The 15,702-nt window shown below is 46.1% G+C and overlaps 1 protein-coding gene across 1 annotated transcript in view; it reads right to left on the bottom strand.

Moving 5' to 3' along the window:
* LOC126237188 (carboxylesterase 4A-like) overlaps positions 1–13,756 on the bottom strand; it is a 329,130-nt gene extending 315,374 nt beyond the window's left edge. Inside the window, exon 1 of the mRNA XM_049947068.1 lies at positions 13,694–13,756. The gene's annotated coding sequence lies outside the window, so the exon portion shown is untranslated. The remainder of the gene's footprint in view (positions 1–13,693) is intronic.
* Positions 13,757–15,702: the final 1,946 nt, after the last annotated feature.

Here is a 15,702-nt window from a genome sequence, read left to right as displayed (position 1 = left end):
TTGTTGTTTTGCGTGGCACTATCACAGTACAGGCCTAAATTGATGCTTCATTCACCTTCTTGCTTCCCACTGTTGAATAGGAATTGAGATATGGCGATTGCATCTTTCAACACGATCGAGCACCTGTTCATAATGCACGGCCAATGGCGGAGTGGTTACACGACAATGACATCCCTGCTATGGACTGGCCTGCATCGAGCCCTGACCTGAACCCTATGGAAGACCTTTGGGATGTTTTGGGACGCCGACTTCGTGCCAGACCTCACCGACCGTCATAGACACCTCTTCTCAGTGCAGCACTCCGTGAAGAATGGGTTGCCATTCCTCAAGAAACCTTCCAGCATCTGATTGAACTTATGCCTGCGAGAGTGGAAGCTGTCATCAGGCCTAAGGGTGGGCCAACACCATACTGAAATCTAGCATTACCGATTGAGAGCGCCACGGACTTGTAAGTCATTTTCAGCAGGTGTCCGGTTACTTTGGATTACATAGTGTATATTTGTAACGTACCTTACAAAACGTGCTGAAACTGACAGCCATCAATCTCAATGCAAGCATGTCATCGCACTCTGACAAATATCGATGGTGTGCTTCGGATCACCTCACAGGCCGCAACAATTCTGTCAACTAGTTCCATTTCTGTGTCCACTGGATTCAAATGGTTCAAATGGCTCTGAGCGCTATGGAACTTAACTTCTGAGGTCATCAGTCCCCTAGAACTTAGAACTGCTTAAACCTAACTAACCTAAGGACATCACACACATCCATGCCCGAGGTAGGATTGGAACCTGCGACCGTAGCGGTCGCGCGGTTCCAGACTGTAGCGCCTAGAACCGCTCGGCCACTCTGGCCGGCTGTCCACTGGAGTTCCATACACAAGTGACTTAAGTTATTCTCATAGGAAACAATCAAGGGAATTCAGGTCAGGTGACGTATCTGGCCACGGAATAGTACCTCCAGTTCCAATCCAGAGATCTGAAAACACAGCACTGAGATGGCTGCGGAGATCCGTACTGAAGTGAGGCAGTGCACTGTCATGTTGTATCCACGCCCTCTCCCGAACAGCCAAGGGTTCACTCTCCAACAACTCAGATAGAACTCTCTGCACGATCCTCGAGTACTGGTGGCTATTCTGACGGCCGGGTAGAAGCTATAGCCAAATGAGATTGTCACCTACAATACCGGCCCATATATTCACAGGATAACGTACTTGATGACGTGACTGTATTACAGAGTGAGGGGTTTCCTCATCCCACACACGGCTATTCCTGCTGTTCGAAGTACCATCACAATCAATAAACAGCATGATTTGGAGGAAACCTGTTTGATCAACCCATTGTTGGAGCAACCACTGACACAATCCGACACTTGATGCAAAGTCAGTCACTAGCATTGCATGGACACATTATGAGTGAAATGGCTGTAACTGTTGTTCTTGGAGCACTCGTACGTGTAAATAAACGGTACAGTACGTGTAAACTTGCACGCATGTTAGTTGTAAATAAGCTGGAAAACAGTAATGCTAGACAAAGCGGTAGAGAAATTTAGTTTCTTATCTCTTTAAGCTGGCCTCTCTGACCCCACGTTCCCTGACTCAAATTGTTCAGTGGAGCATTCTCTATGTCCTGTGACATTCTTGCACGCTCCTTCGGAAACATCCTGTATGTAACGCAAAATGTGTAGAATGCGAGGCTAGATTTAAGAGTCGGCCTGGTGGTCGTAATCATCTATGTTAAATAAATAATATATTGCATACGAGTAAAGGTCCTGCTTTCGCACCATGGATCCATTGTTTTTATGCTCGTAGAAAGTAGAGTGTGATCAGTAACATGAGCAGTTCCACTAATAATTGACGTGAAGAGCCAGCAATGAGGTGCACAATTATGGAATAGCGATACGCACATATACAGAGGGCAGTAGTATCGCGTACACGAGGTTAAAAGGACGGTGTATTGGTGGAACTGTCATTCGTACTTCGGTGATGCTTGTGAAAAGGTTTCCAACGTAGTTACAGCTCCACGACTTGAATTAACAGACTTTGAATGCAGCATGGTAGTTGGAATTAGACGCATAGGACATTCCACTACGGATATCGCTACGAGGTTCAATACTCCGAGATCAATACCGTCATGAGTGTGCCGAGAATACCAAATTGCAGACATTACCTCTCATCACGGCTTTTATTTAACGACTGTCGAGTTGCCAGTGATTACAGACAAGCAACACTGCCGAAATAACCGCAGAAATTGCAGTGGGATGTACGACGAATGTCTTGTGACAGCCAGAGCGAGAGCACCAGCAGCAGCGAGTACTGTTTGTATAAAGCGTTTATTTTGCATTTTGTTTACGACCTTCCACTAAGGAAGGGATTCTATTTGTGTTTATCTGCTCTGCATAGAAACTAACAGTTCTTGATCGTTAGGAGAGAAATTTATTTTGTACTTATTTGCTGCGCTTAGCTTTTAAATAGTTTTTCTGGGAAAACCTAGCGTAGTTTTCGCGTCTCGTATTTCAGTGAGTGTTTCTTGATTATCAGAGTAGCTCATCAGAAGATTATCTTGGGAATTTGTCACCGTATACAGTAGGGTAAACATAGTCATGTGTAGGGACTGTGGTTGTTGTGAGCGGACGCAAGGAGAATTGGCCACTCTTCGGGGGCAGGTGGAGGCTTTGTCTGTTAGGCTCATCGAGCTCGAGGCGCAGGCGTCGGCTCGTAGTGGCGTTGGGGCAACTGTGGTGAGACCTATGCCTACTTCGGTGGCCTTGGAATCACATGGAACCCCTGATGTCGCTGCGTCTTCCGGCAGTGAGCATCTTACCGGTCAGCCATCACTCCAGGGTGAATGGCGGACAGTGGTGGGCTCGCGTGTGCCTGGCCGAAAGGCGAAGGTGGGATCTGGCCGCGTGGCAGCTGCCTTACCCCTTTCCAACAGGTACGGGGTGCTTCCTAGTGGTGATGACATCGTTTCCGAGCCACCACAGGATGCCTCGCCTGTTGGGCCAGTGGCCGATTCTCCGGCAAGGTCCCGACAGTCACAGAGGGCGGGCCTATTAGTTATAGGGAGCTCCAACGTTAGGCGGGTTATGGAGCCCCTCAGGAAAATAGCGGGTAGGTCGGGGAAGAATGCCAGTGTGCACTCGGTGTGCTTGCCGGGGGGTCTCGTCCGTAATGTGGAGGAGGCCCTTCCGGCAGCTATTGAACCCACTGGGTGTGACCGGCTGCAGATAGTAGCACATGTCGGAACGAATGACGCCTGCCGCTTGGGTTCTGAGGCCATCCTTGGTTCCTTCCGGCGGCTGGCTGATTTGGTGAAGACAACCAGCATCGCACGCGGAGTGCAAGCTGAGCTTAATATCTGCAGCATAGTGCTCAGAGTCGATCGCGGTCCTCTGGTTTGGAGCCGTGTGGAGGGTCTAAACCAGAGGCTCAGACGACTCTGCGACTATAATGGTTGCAAATTCATCGACCTCCGTTATTGGGTGGAGAACTGTAGGGCCCCCATAGACAGGTCAGGCGTGCACTACACACCGGAAGCAGCTACTAGGGTAGCAGAGTACGTGTGGCGTGCACACGGGGGTTTTTTAGGTTAGAGGGACCCCCCCCCCCCCTTGGGCGAAACGATAAAATACCTGACAGCTTACCAGAGAGAACATCAGCATCGTTGATAAAGAACGTCCGTCCTCAGAGACCAAAAACAGGAAAAGTTAACGTAATATTGGTAAACTGCAGGAGTATCCAGGGCAAGGTTTCTGAATTAGTATCGCTTATTGAAGGAAATAGTGCGCATATAGTATTAGGAACGGATAGTTGGTTAAAACCGGAAGTGAACAGTAACGAAATCCTAGACACAGAATGGAATATATACCGCAAGGATAGGATAAACGCCAATGGTGGAGGAGTATTTATAGCAGTAAAGAATTCAATAATATCCAGTGAAGTTATTAGCGAATGCGAATGTGAAATAATCTGGGTTAAGTTAAGTATCAAAGGTGGGTCAGATATGATAGTCGGATGCTTCTATAGACCACCTGCATCAGCAACCGTAGTAGTTGAGCGCCTCAGAGAGAACCTGCAGAACGTCGTGAAGAAGTTTCATGATCATACTATTGTAATAGGGGGAGACTTCAATCTACCAGGTATAGAATGGGATAGTCACACAATCAGAACTGGAGCCAGGGACAGAGACTCTTGTGACATTATCCTGACTGCCTTGTCCGAGAATTACTTCGAGCAGATAGTTAGAGAACCAACTCGTGAAGCTAACGTTTTAGACCTCATAGCAACAAATAGACCGGAACTTTTCGACTCCGTGAATGTAGAAGAGGGTATCAGTGATCATAAGTCAGTGGTTGCATCAATGACTACAAGTGTAATAAGAAATGCCAAGAAAGGAAGGAAAATATATTTGCTTAACAAGAGTGATAGGGCACAAATCGCAGAATATCTGAGTGACCACCATCAAACGTTCATTTCTGAGGAAGAGGATGTGGAACAAAAATGGAAAAAATTCAGAAACATCGTCCAGTACGCCTTAGATAAGTTCGTACCGACTAAGGTCCAAAGCGAGGGGAAAGATCCACCGTGGTATAACAATCATGTACGAAAGGTACTACGGAAACAAAGAAAGCTTCATCATAGGTTTAAGAGTAGTCGAATCATAGCTGATAAGGAAAAGCTGAACGAAGCGAAAAAGAGCGTAAAGAGAGCAATGAGAGAAGCATTCAACGAATTCGAACATAAAACATTGGCAAACAATCCAAACAAGAACCCTAAAAAGTTTTGGTCATATGTAAAATCGGTAAGCGGATCTAAATCCCCTATTCAGTCACTCGTTGACCACGATGGCACCGAAACAGAGGACGACCGAAGAAAGGCAGAAATACTGAATTCAGTGTTCCGAAACTGTTTCACTGCGGAAAATCGTAACACGGTCCCTGACTTCAGCCGTCGCACGGACGCCAAAATGGAAAATATTGAAATAAACGATATCGGAATTGAAAAACAACTGCTATCACTTAGTAGCGGAAAAGCATCCGGACCAGACGAGATACCCGTAAGATTCTACAGTGATTATGCTAAAGAACTTGCCCCCTTTCTATCAGCAATTTATCGTAGATCTCTGGAAGAACGTAAAGTACCTAGCGACTGGAAGAAAGCGCAGGTCGTTCCCATTTTCAAGAAGGGTCATTAATCAGATGCGAATAATTATAGGCCTATTTCGCTTACGTCAATCTGTTGTAGAATAATGGAACATGTTTTATGTTCTCGTATTATGACGTTCTTAGATAATACAAATCTCCTTCATCATAACCAACATGGATTCCGCAAACAGAGATCATGTGAAACTCAGCTCGCCCTATTTGTCCAAGAAATTCACAGTGCCGTAGACACTGGCGAGCAGATTGATGCCGTATTCCTGGACTTCAGGAAGGCATTTGATACGGTTCCGCACTTACGTTTAGTGAAAAAAATACGAGCTTACGGAATATCGGACCAGGTTTGTGACTGGATTCAGGATTTCCTAGAAGAAAGAACACAACATGTCATTCTTAACGGTTCAAAATCTGCAGATGTAGAGGTAATTTCGGGAGTACCGCAAGGAAGCGTGATAGGACCTTTATTGTTTACAATATACATAAATGACTTAGTTGACAACATCGGTAGCTCCGTGAGGCTATTTGCAGATGACACGGTTGTCTACAAGAAAGTAGCAACATCAGAAGACTCGTACGTACTCCAGGAAGACCTGCAGAGGATTAATGAATGGTGCGACAGCTGGCAGCTTTCCCTAAACGTAGATAAATGTAATATAATGCGCATACATAGGGGCAGAAATCCATTCCAGTACGATTATGCCATAGGTGGTAAATCATTGGAAGCGGTAACGACCGTAAAATACTTAGGAGTTACTATCCGGAGCGATCTGAAGTGGAATGATCACATAAAACAAATAGTGGGAAAAGCAGGCGCCAGGTTGAGATTCATAGGAAGAATTCTAAGAAAATGTGACTCATCGACGAAAGAAGTAGCTTACAAAACGCTTGTTCGTCCGATTCTTGAATATTGCTCATCAGTATGGGACCCTTACCAGGTTGGATTAATAGAAGAGATAGACATGATCCAGCGAAAAGCAGCGCGATTCGTCATGGGGACATTTAGTCAGCGCGAGAGCGTTACGGAGATGCTGAACAAGCTCCAGTGGCGGACACTTCAAGAAAGGCGTTACGCAATACGGAGAGGTTTATTATCGAAATTACGAGAGAGCACATTCCGGGAAGAGATGGGCAACATATTACTACCGCCCACATATATCTCGCGTAATGATCACAACGAAAAGATCCGAGAAATTAGAGCAAATACGGAGACTTACAAGCAGTCGTTCTTCCCACGCACAATTCGTGAATGGAACAGGGAAGGGGGGATCAGATAGTGGTACAATAAGTACCCTCCGCCACACACCGTAAGGTGGCTCGCGGAGTATAGATGTAGATGTAGATGTAGATATCCGTTAGGGCAGTGCAGTGAAATATGGAGTCAACGGGCTATGGCAGCAGATGAGCGATGCGGTGCCTTTGCTGACATCACGACATGGCCTATCCTGGGCTCGTGACCATATCACTTGGACCCTAGACGACTGGAAAACCGTGGCCGCCCAGGTAAATCCAGACTTCAGTTGGTAAGAGCGAATGGTGAGTGTGGTGCACACCCGAAGAAGCCACGGACTCAGGTTGTCAACAGGGCATTGTGCAAGGTGGTGGTGCTTCCATAATGGTCTGAACTGTGTCTGCATGGAATAGACTGAGTCCACTGGTCCAGCCGAACCGGCCGCTGATCATTTACAGCCATTGATGGACTTCAAGTTCGCAAACAATGAAGGAAATTTTATGAATGACAGTGCACCATTTTGCCGGGTCACAGTTGTTCAAGATTGGTTTGAAGAACATTCTGAACAGTTCGAGCGAATGATTTGTCCACCCAGATCGCTCGACATGAATCCCATAGAAAATTTATGGGACATAATCTAGAGGTCAGTTCGATCCTCAACTATCAACACTTTTGCAGTTATGGATGGCTATAGAGGTACCGTGGCTCAATATTTCTGCAGCGGACTCCCAACGATTTGTTGAGTTCATACGACGTGGAGACGCCGGGCAAAAGATGGTCAGATACGATATTAGCAGCTATCCAAGGACTTTTGTAACCTCAGTATAATTTGCTGGTGCTGAATCAACGTCTACAACAACAACAAAAACAACAACCAGTGGCAAGAGAAACATCAAAATATATCGTTGTTTAAACAAACCACGTAGAAACTCAGGGCTTAAGTTTACTCCGTACACAAAAATTTACGGCTTACGAAGACAAGGTTGATATTTGTAAACTCTAGCAGCCGACGTTGTACATCAGCTAATGACACAAAAGTTTTTGCTTCCCTAACTAATTCGGCAACATGTAAAACTGTGAGTTAACTAGCACGGTGCCCATCGCATCGTTGGTAGACGCTTGCAAGCATGACCGTGAAGCAAAAACCTTTGATCCGCGAACACGTTAGGATAGTTCATTTGGTAGACTATTAGCCGTAAATGGCAGGGGGTTGATATCCAATATCGTCTCAAAAACAGCTTTTATTGTCAGGGAGATTTAGGTAAGAAGCTATCAGATGCTGGCAATGAGAGGACCCGGACGTCACTGTATATGTTATTGACGGGCCTTCAACGACAGGCGGCAGGAGCGCAGTTATTCTCAATATATTATTCAGATAACGAGCCAGAGAGCGTGGCCAATACACTCGGATGCTCTGTTGATGAAGAAGCTATCTACAGAAAAGTTTCATCTTTGGGTGACTACCTACAGAGGAACAGAGATTCGCTTAGAACACAAACGTGATGTAATGAATACAATCGTACCTCCAGCAAGAAAAATGGAACTTTTGAGTTCGTCATGTTGCTGTTTACAAGACAATCTATGTTTACTGGCTGAATTGTGATCGGTGGTACGGGTTACTGAACGGGACGTATTAGGGGAGGAAATCGAATGAATCCAGAGGGGGATGGGGAGTTTTAGGATGCTTAGGAATATTAATTCGAATTCGTTATGCGAAGAACAATGACAGTATGCTGTTCGGGAATTATTGGATAGTTTAGATAAGAGGTATTAGGTCGCGTGCTGAGGTTTCAGGCAGCAGTTCCTTCCCTCGCGACACATTCACGAATAGAACAGAAAAGGAAGGAATTGATAACAGCGAGACGAACTCTCTGACAAGTAGGACACTGAGGCTTGACAAGTAGGCTTGTATCTGGATAATGTCTCAAATTAGATCTCTAATTTAAGAGATCTTACACGTCTAAAAATTATCCTGGCAACATTATGATCCATTGCATAGTGATACAAAATGTGCAGTAAGCAGGACATAAGCCGTGGGCACCGTACGCGGTCTCCGTCTCTCTCCGATGCCTGGATACAATATGGCAGTATGTAAGGTGATGCTCTCGCTTTCACTGGTACAAATCATTTTCGGAAGGCCGAGAACACGCTGAAGATGGAATTAACTCAGGGAAATCTTCAACTTCAAAAACCAATGAAAATGTTGAACGTGTGCATGCTAATGTCAGATCAGACGGTTACTTAACAATAAGCATTATCGGTGACCTGTTAAACACTTCATAGTACATCAAATTTTGACCGACGTTTTGCTCATGAGAAATGTTTGTGTCAAAATGGTGTGCCGAAAAGCCTTACAGCTGAGCAGAAGGACAATAGCAGAAACGTGTGCCTTGATCTTCTTGAGAGGACTTCCAATGACCAAGAATGGTTCAGTCGTATGATCACAGGTAGTAAATCCTGGATTTTTAAGTACGATCCTGAGACAAAGCGAAAAGTGAGGAGTGACGCAATGAGACATCTTCTCAATCGAATCGCAAAAAGCTTGAACGAGCAAATCAAAGATCTAAATAATGCTGTTTCTTGACACCAAGTGTAACGTGCAGAAAGAGCTTGTTCCTCCAGAACAAACTGTGAATGAAGTATTTTACAAAGTTGCCATTGAAGGGCTCAGGAAAAGGGTGAATCGAGTGAGATTGCAGACAAGAGGGTGCTGCCAATTTTTGACCTCAAAAGGAATTTCTTGTTGTTCCACAGCCCCCCCCCCCTCCCCTTAGTCACCTGGTCTGAGTCCTTTCTACATTTTTCTTTTCCCGAAATTGAAAATTATGTTAAAAGGAAGTCATTTTGGGACTCTGGAGAACATTCAAAAGAACGTGATTGTCATGCCAAAGGCGCTACCTCCTGAAACCTTTCAGCTCTGCTACCAGGACGGTGGTCAGCTACCTAAGGGAGCCACTTTGAAGGGAACAATATTGTTAAAACCTCCCGGCAGATTAAAACCGTATTCTGGACCGAGACTCGAACTTGGGACCTTTGCCTGTCACGGGTATGTGCTCTACCCACTTTTAAAAAAAAATCTCAATTTATTCATTATAATTCGCTGCATTTGTTCGTTGCGGACATCCCATGCCACCCGTCCAAGATCGTAGTTGATCGAATTACTCTTTTTTTTATTGTAGAGGCCACTTAACCCTCTGACCGAACACCCTTTTTTTAATTTATTTTTTATTACAGAGACCAGCCAGGTCTCCGACCGAACACGCTGAGCTACCGTGCCGGCAAACACTCTGAGCTACCGCACCGGCTACCCACTGCACTACCCAAGCACGACTCACGGATCGTCCTCACAGCTTTACTTCTGCCAGTACCTCATTCCTACCTTCCAAACTTCACAGAAGCTCTCCTGCGAAAACTGCAGAACTAGCACTCCTGGAAAAAAAGGAAACTGCGGAGACATGGCATTGCCACAGCCTGGAGGATGTTTCCAGAATGAGATTTTCAGCTGGCGTGAGTGGACGAGCGGTTCTAGGCGCTACAGTCTGGAACCGCGCGACCGCTACGGTCGCAGGTTCGAATCCTGCCTCGGGCATGGATGTGTGTGATGTTCTTAGGTTAGTTAAGTTTAAGTAGTTCTGATAACCTTAGAAGATAAGCCCCATAGTGCTCAGAGGCATTTGAACCATTTCAGATTTTCACTCTGCAGCGGAGAGTGTGCTGATATGAAACTTCCTGGCAGTCCCGATTTCGAGTATCGGTCCGGCACACAGTTTTAAACTGCGCGTAGTCCGCTGCAGAGTGAAAATCTCATTCTTCAACAATATTGTTGTTTGAAAAACGTAAAAATTTTGGTAGATAAAAAATCACTCTCGTTATTATATCACGGACCTCCCTTGATACAGACCAGGTGAGCTCCATTACTGGACAAGGATCTTCCTTAGGTCAGCAGTAGCTGGAGTAGCTGGTGGTGGTGATGTTCTTAGATTAGTTAGGTTTAAGTAGTTCTGATGACCTTAGAAGTTGCAGTCCTTCTGCCAAGGGTATCCCATACAATTTAAATCGTGTTCAAGTTTCGTATGGGGGACCTGTCATTTTAGGTGGATGCTGTCTTCATAGTGCAGCTATTTGTCCATCAGACCGACCCAGTGCGGTGAACATCATGATTCAGCATACAAAGGGAGTTGCAGCACTTAAAATATTCATTTAGTTTTGAAACATGTGTTTTTCCGTCGACCGTGGATATGATAGCATCGCAAGGAAAGACATGAAAGGACATTCATAGTTGTAATAAGACGGAGCCTCAGATCGTAACACTGGCGGTGTTATATTGGTACCTTACTTCAATACAATCACAGGAGCATACCACATGGACAGAGGCCGAGACTGCTGCGTGGTGCCTTTTTTGTGTGAGGTGAAAGAGTGTGGCAGGCAATAGACAATGCCGCAACCTATGGCGGCTGATGGGATAGATTGAAGGGCCAAAACTTTATCACCACTGGCCACCTCGATGCTGAATCCAACCGGCCGAAGTGGCCGAGCGGTTCTAGGCGCTACAGTCTGGAACCGCGCGACCGCTACGGTCGCAGGTTCGAATCCTGCCTTGGGCATGGATGTGTGTGATGTCCTTAGGTTAGTTCGGTTAAAGTAGTTATAAGTTCTAGGGGACTGATGACCTCAGAAGTTTAGTCCCATAGTGCTCAGAGCCATTTTTTGATGAATCCAGTTTGATGGCATTACTGGCTCGTAAGGTAGTAATGAAAGTGTATAAGCGGAGCAGGGACGATACGGGACGCAAATTTGGTTATCCAATAATACAAGCGACTTTCACAAAGGGCAGATTGTTACAGGCCGACGCTGGGAACACGTATCTCGGCGACTTTGTTCTACTGTACGTGTGCGACGGAAGTGATTTAGAGACGGCGAAACCACGAGCAGTTGACAAGGTGTCTAACGGTCAAGCCTCATCACAGTACTCGGAAGTCGGAAGTTCTCGTGGTCTGCAAAGCACGAAAGCTGGCAGGGTACAGTGCTGGTGCGGGCAAAAGTGTTTGGGAGCAAACCGTTCGGCGCACGTTCTTGAAAAGGCTCTCCGCAGCAGACTGCTCCAAACAAGCACAGGGCCACGCACGCTAGCTGATGGGGGCAAAACTATGCAATGGGAACATTCACCTAGAACACCATGGTACACGTAAAAATATGCACGTAAAATCCGGTGTGAAGCGTAACTCCGTTATCATCAGAAGAGTTCTGGGGACCCCATGCTGAAGTACTGAAGCACATGCAAAATGTTTGTGCACATAAAAGCGGTGTGATGTGTAAAATTAGTTTTGCGTTATTTCAGTTTTACATAAATAAACTATTAAAATTTTACTGACCCGTAAAGTTGTTTTCATATGAATGCCGAGGCAGGAAAAAAGGGAGAAGCGGAGAAAATGCTTCTATCAGAGTACAAAAATGTGCATACGCTCCTGTTTAAAAGAGTGGCTGAAGGTGGGGTTACCAGCTACATCATTGTACCTTCCTCAGCAACTTTAATAAAAATTTTCCCAAAAATTTTGGCATGCGAACGTATTCACCCTTTTTCATGCTGAGAGAGTGAGAAAGAGACGGGAAAGTAATGAATACTGGAAGATAGTGGGCACTGGTTGTGGTATATGGTTCAAATGGCTCTGAGCACTATGGGACTTAACTTCTAAGGTCATCAGTCCCCTATAACTTAGAACTACTTAAACCTAACTAACCTAAGGACATCACACACAAGCATGCCCGAGGCAGGATTCTAACCTGCGACCGTAGCGGTTGCGCGGTTCCAGACTGTAGCGCCTAGAACCGCTCGGCCATCCCGACCGGCTGTTGTGGTATAGAAAGAGTGAAGGGGATAATTGGAATATGAGAGAAAAAGAGGGACACAGAGGCAGTGGAACATACTTGACAGTGGTACAACTGCGCAAGGAAAAAACTGAAGGAGGCAGTGCAAGTGGGAGAGGAATGAAGAGAAAAAGAAACTGGAAGAGGGTGAGAGCCAGTGATAACGAGAGACACCAGTCCATGGCAATGACAACGAGGAAGAGAGAGATACTGACAGTGAGAAGAGACAACACCAGTGGGAAGGTATGAATGAGACAATAGCAGTGAGAGAGAGCAAGGGGGAGACAGTGGCGGTGAGAGGAGCCTGTAATAATAGGACTGCGGCTATGAGGGAGGGGAAAGTGACAGTTGGAGGAAGATGTGACTGAACTCACTTTGATGTCTTGGATGTCAAATTCGCCTATTCTGTATCCAATGGAACACATTAGTGACACTTTAGAGCCCGAGCTCCACATCCACAAGCCACCAGCTTGCAACTTACGGGAAGTGCGTGCCCTGTGCTTGGATCTCTGGTGCCACATGCCTCCGGAAACCTACCAACGACTTGTCGAATCCATGTCAGGTAGAACCGATGCTGTACTGCGTCCCAAAGGTGTTCAATCACTCTATTAAGCAGGTGACCATAATACTGTGGTCTGGCAATGAGTGTATGACGTTGAGGCTGCCACCACATCTTTGAACAGGGCGGCTCTTGCACTAGTTACAGTTCTCCGAGGGTTTAGAGCAAATTAATCTCTTTGGCACTGATTTTTATCGTATTGTCGACCTTGATCGTACTGCCGTTTAATGTTTGCCCTTACCGGAATCCCCTCTAGAGTCCTGAGATGACACTAAGGGCTAAAAGCAACTCCTATCCCACTTTACACCAATGCCTAGAACCGACAGTGGTCTGACCACGCCAGATGTCCAAATCTGTTCACTGTGCAACGTTGCTTTCCTGCAGCTGGAATGGGAAGTCAAACTTATAAGAGGCAGCCAGAACTACTACTTCTAAACGCCCTGCCCATATATACGTTACTAACATTGTACACGGTCTCTCATATTGAAATAACACGGCATGTCGCGTGTTTCCGTGTTGTCACGCAACCGTGCCGCCATGACGTAATGTTTTTTCGTTGAGTCCAATTTGTGGAGATGAGTGTTTCCGCGCACATGGCTCACAAGGGCCCTCATATAACAGTGTGGAAGCGGGGTGGGGGATAGACCTCGGGGTATGGAGCATTGTTTATATTTTGGAAGACGTTAGTATGAAGCCATAAAAGAGCTCCAAAGAATGACACCTGACTAAGATATACTTTTTCCTTTCCCTGAGAGATACGGGGGAGCCGGCGGCCGCTTGCCCTCCCCAAGGGTATGGGCGCCCTCGATGTCTCATTTCCCGTAATGTCAGTGGCTACGCAGCTAAACAGGTGACAAGGCTGGCTGCACGCGTCGCATACTCACGGCGTCGGCACCGCGCTGCTCTGACCGTGTTGCGCCGCAGCTGTTGCCACTCTCGCTGTCGCGTCGCGACTGAACGCCTGCTGCCCCAGCAGTGGCCACTGTGCGTGTCGCCCCCCCCAGCACCCGCCCCCACATCCGCCCGCAGCCCGCGCCGCCGGCCACCAGCCAGCCAGAGAGGCCACCGGTCACAGCTGCTCCGCTCCGCGCTGCGCCTCCATCCCTTCTCAGGTCACTGGGTCACTAGTCGCATCTACAGACCAGCTGAGAGCTGTATCTCTCTATCACGTCTTTGTTATCTCTTTGCTACCGTACCGTCAACGCAGGGAGGATAAAATAATGCGAACAATCACTTGTGAAACGGTTCAGTCAAAGTCGTTACATAAGTACCATAAACCAGTGGAAAAATGCACCTATCGAAGCACAAAAAAGGTGAATACACTCTTGCTTAAAAGACTGTCTGAAAAGTGGGGGTACCAGCTGCCTCATTCTACCTTCCCCAGCACCTGAATAGTACCGAAAATTTTGGCAAGCGAACATATTCACTCTCTTCTTAATATGCAACTCACATCTCACTCCCAGAAAATACCGTAACTGCAACTTGCTCACAGCCACCTGTCCATTGCTGTAAGTTGCTTATACACAGCCACTTCCACTCTACAATTCTCACTCACTCATATCAGCCCTACTCATTACCTCTTTTTGTCCGCTGTCCCCTGTCTAACAAACACAGTTCTCCCTCTTGCTCTCTGTTACTGCTGCTATCTCATTCATTCTTTCCCACTTTTGCTGTCTCTTATCACTGTCACTTTGTCTCCCTTCCTCGTTGCCACTGTCGTAGACTCTGTCTCTCATGACCCGCTTCCACTTTCCCCTTCTCTTTAATCCTGTCCCACTGGCACTGTCTCCTTCACTCTTTTCCTAGCACTGTTCTGCCACTGTGGGCAACGTTCACTGCCATTGTGTCCCTCTTTTTCTCTCCTCCTATACCACAACCACGGTCTACTATCTTTCAGTATTTATTACTTTTCTGTTTCTGTCTCCTTGTCTCTCCGCATAAAAAAGGTCGAATATGTTCGCATACCAAAATTTTTGGAAAAATTTATAAAGGTTCTGAGAAACGTAGTCAGAGTCTTTTAAACGGGAGCACATTCCGATAGGAATATTTTTCGAAACTTCCTGGCAGATTAAAACTGTGTGCCGGACCGAGACTCGAACTCGGGACCTTTGCCTTTCGCGGGCAAGTTCTCTACCAACTGAGCTACCCAAGCACGACTCACGCCCCATCCTCACAGCTTCTGCCAGTACCTCGTCTCCTACCTTTCAAACTTTACAGAAGCTCTCCTGCGAACCTTGCAGAACTAGCACTCCTGAAAGAAAGGATATTGCGGAGACATGGCTTAACCGCAGCCTGGGGGATGTTTCCAGAATGAGATTTTCACTCTGCAGCGGAGTGTGCGCTGATATGAAACTTCCTGGCAGATTAAAACTGTGTGCCGGACCGAGACTCGAACACGGGACCTTTGCCTTTCGCGGGCAAGTGCTCTATTTTTCCTCTGATTCCCTTCTTTTCCCTGGCACAGCAGGGCATGTCGCTCATATGAAAAGCACATTATAGGTCAGTCATATTTTGATTGTTTACTTATCTCAAATTGAAATAACGCAAGACCAATTTTACAACTCAGACCGGATTCTACGTGCGCAAAAATTTTGTAGTGTTTCAGTACTGCAGCATAGGGTTCCCAGAAACCTACTGATGATAACGGAGACACTACACAGAATATTTATCCATGCTAAATCACTTTACAAACTAGGTTTTTCGCCTTTCACCTGATTTTACACGTAGAAACAGAGTAAATTTGAACCTCTGTATGTCGTAAACGGATAAAAACAACAAGAAAATGTTCAAGGTTGTTCGGGATCGGAATCTTAGGAATATATCGTAAAAGTTAGCAGTGAATAGCAATCTTGGAATCCGTGGCTCGGTTTTAGTATGAAAAAGTGGCAAAATA

Source organism: Schistocerca nitens, chromosome 1, assembly GCF_023898315.1.
Source record: "Schistocerca nitens isolate TAMUIC-IGC-003100 chromosome 1, iqSchNite1.1, whole genome shotgun sequence".
NCBI lineage: Eukaryota > Metazoa > Arthropoda > Insecta > Orthoptera > Acrididae > Schistocerca > Schistocerca nitens.
Note: the sequence above shows the minus strand (reverse complement) of the source record. Positions and strands in the feature narration are given on the sequence as shown.